The sequence below is a fragment of the Trichoplusia ni genome (assembly GCF_003590095.1).
Source record: "Trichoplusia ni isolate ovarian cell line Hi5 chromosome 6 unlocalized genomic scaffold, tn1 tig00000244_group5, whole genome shotgun sequence".
Lineage (NCBI taxonomy): Eukaryota > Metazoa > Arthropoda > Insecta > Lepidoptera > Noctuidae > Trichoplusia > Trichoplusia ni.
Genome location: NW_020799626.1, coordinates 16,278 through 19,558, shown reverse-complemented (window position 1 = coordinate 19,558; position 3,281 = coordinate 16,278).

Genomic DNA, 3,281 nt, shown 5'->3' with positions numbered 1-3,281 from the left:
CTGCACTGCTTTTAAAATAGAATTGTTGTAAAAGCGACATGATATGACATCTTACTAGTGGTGACTCTTTTTAGTTGGACCTTCGTTCACGGTTCATATAAAAACAATTATTTCTGATCATTGACACTTCTTTGTATAATGAGCATTGTTTACGTCTAAAGTCTAAAGGCTTTCAAGTCAGTCCAACATATGTGTAGTTAAAAGATTTCTACTTAGAAGTGCGCAAAAGTAATTGGACTTAACAACATAGTTGCGTCTAGGATGTTGATATTCTACGTCGTAGTGGATCTTCTTACTCTACAAGAATATTTATATCTAGTTACTAGCTGTTGCCCGCAACTTCGTCCGCGTGGTTAGAAGATATAAGTTATGATTAATACCTACCTACATGATTTATACTTGTCCACATTTTCCATTGTATCTTCGCTCCTATTAGTCGCAGCGTGATGGTTTATAGCCTAAAACCTTCCTCGATGAATGGTCTCTTCAATACGAAAAGAATTCAATTTGAACCAGTAGTTCCTGAGATTAGCGCGTTCAAACAAACAAACAAACAAACTCTTCAGCTTTATATATTAGTATAGATTTCGATGACCAAGTACCAGTCTCCAATAGATCCTCCATAGATCTGTAACATTTTCATGAAACCTCTTTGTATAGACCTAAAGGTACAAAAAAAGGCCATCGTCGTTTGTTTTGCAAAAACATCTCATGGGACAAACTCAATGACGAGTAATCATGCTAACTAGGTATGTAGTAGGTAATTAATCTGTAGTATTTTTTCTCGGCCTTCGAGAAACCATTACACGAGTCAAACGGCGTTTATGCTTATGTTGTCACCACTTACACTACTGTCCCCACGCCGTGATGACTGCCTCCAAAAAACTCATGAATATTTAGTAACATTTTTACATGCGGGTTTTTACAATTCTCGTTATTAAGATATCGTCATTCGAATGTTTTATGAAATGGGTCACCGGAGTTGGGATTCTGATTAACCCAATGAGAAATGGAGTGGTCCGATTTTTTTGAAGCGTAGGTATTCAACTCGCTTTATAGGTTCAGAATCTTAGAGTTGTGGTTTTAATTCGACATTTACCAGTTCTATTGTTTTTTCACCTAATTTATACATTATATTTCATTACGATTTTTGTTCCTTTAAGTAGTGTTTTTCTGGGGCATCGTTTTCATCGCCAGTGTAAAGACGTGTCGTGTCGTCGACGACTGTCAATTGTTCATTTTTTATTTCGTCGAGTAAATTGCTCTATTATATCCATCTCTTGTGATCTTTTCAATCCAGTTTACTTATTGAAAATCTTTAAGAAGTATCAATTTAAAATGTATCATGTTGTGGTTTTCAAGGTACGGTGTTCGACGTCTATCATTTGATTAGGTGCGAGTATATTGATGAACCGCAGACCAGTGTTGAGTGTTGTCTTTTCCTCAACCTTGACAGTGAATCTGTTTTCAAGGTCCAACTACCGTTATGCTACGTCGTGAGGTGACTCAAACACATTATGTATAAAAACTGTGGAGTCAAGTAATTATGTTTCTTGGAAGCTGATGTAAATATAAGGAAAGATCACATTCTTTATGATATGCGGTGATTATGGACCTTCCTGTTATCATTATACAAATGTGCTGTTGGACTCTTAGTATCGATAATATATCTTATAGTGGTAGGAGTAGTTTTCAAACCCGTCTGATTCATTTCTGATCACCTTTTTAATGATCCCGTACTAAATAATTTAATCACAGAAATGCTTGTTCTAAGTTGGGATCGATTTCAGGACAGTTACTTTGCGACCAGTATTTTGGTCGAGGTGACTTTTGCCACTCGGCTTTAAATGCAGTACTTTGAATTTATACGTATAACCTAGGGCTATATAAATACCCAAGTAATATAAAATCAGCAATTTTGCTTTTACATATTAACTTTAATTTTGCCCTCAATCATCAAGATAAAAAATAAAATAAGGTTTTCTTCAAGAATAAAAAGATTTGACCTTTCAAATGAGTTCATTTACTAAATCGAGATTTTCGTACCAACGAAATACTTACAATTTTACACGTGCTGTACTCAAAGAGTGATTCTTTTCTTTTGTTGCCTATCAGCACGTGTATTCTAGTAGACTAGGTCAGGTCAACAGAAGCGTTATAATTAAATTCTTTTACATCGATTTGTAATCGCAAATAGGCTTTCGATAGACAGTTACTTTTCCTCTATAGTTACTAAACGGCATTCTATATGAAAATACAATGAGAAATGAAAAAGTTAAGAGATTCACACGTGTTAGCGCTCAAGACAATTTATCGATTTTGGGGTCTATCAAATATCAGACCTAATTAGCCTCAAATGCTCTTATTCAGCCAGGATTGCTACTTTTTTATAGCCTGTGTGAGATCTCACTGCCGGCCAAACTCCTACCCCTTCTTATTCTAAGCTCACCTCACATAATATCTAACAAGGCCGTCACATCTTCTCCGGGGAACGAGTATACGAGTAAACGAGTTACAAACTCCGTACTTAGTTGAAAAAAAAAATTCTTATTCATATTATACTTACAGTTCATTAATAATAGTGCATAGTATAAAGAAACATTTTTTCAAACTTGCCATTTTATATGTACAATTCCCTATTCAACCAGAAAATTGTTATCTAATTTTCTGATAAATATGCAAAAGGTTTCATATTCACGCACAGGATGCGGCGATCTCTTTCCGCATACTGCATGCTCATGCAAAAACTACAGACCACAGGTGACGATTTATATGCAATCATAAGCGGTCGGTACATTATAGAGTAAGAGCCCGTGGACCCCAGACCTACGTTATTTTATAAAAGCTGAAACTTTGTTAGCGGATTCTCCCAATATAGGTAAGAACAATGGTCGATTTTGAAGTTAAGGGTCATGGTGGCTTTGGCAGATAAACGGTACTACAAAATTTCAGTTCTATAAAATAACGTAGGTCTGGCGTCCACGGACTCTTAGACCATTAAAGTTATTAGACTGCACACGCGTCAGGCTGTAACCTAAGTTCAAATGTTCATTAACGCTATGCGTGACTAAAGGGTAATGAAAACCCAAGAGGGTTCTTCAGCTAGGTCGGGAAGCAATATTTAAGAGACGACATTATTAGACAGTGTGCTGCAGCTCTGTCAGGCTTCCACTATTGCAACAACATTATTTTAACAACTTTTGTGAATCGATCATATCCTACTAATAATTATACACCGTGATGTTTTAGTCGTCTTACAAAAGCAGCCCAGTTCATGTATC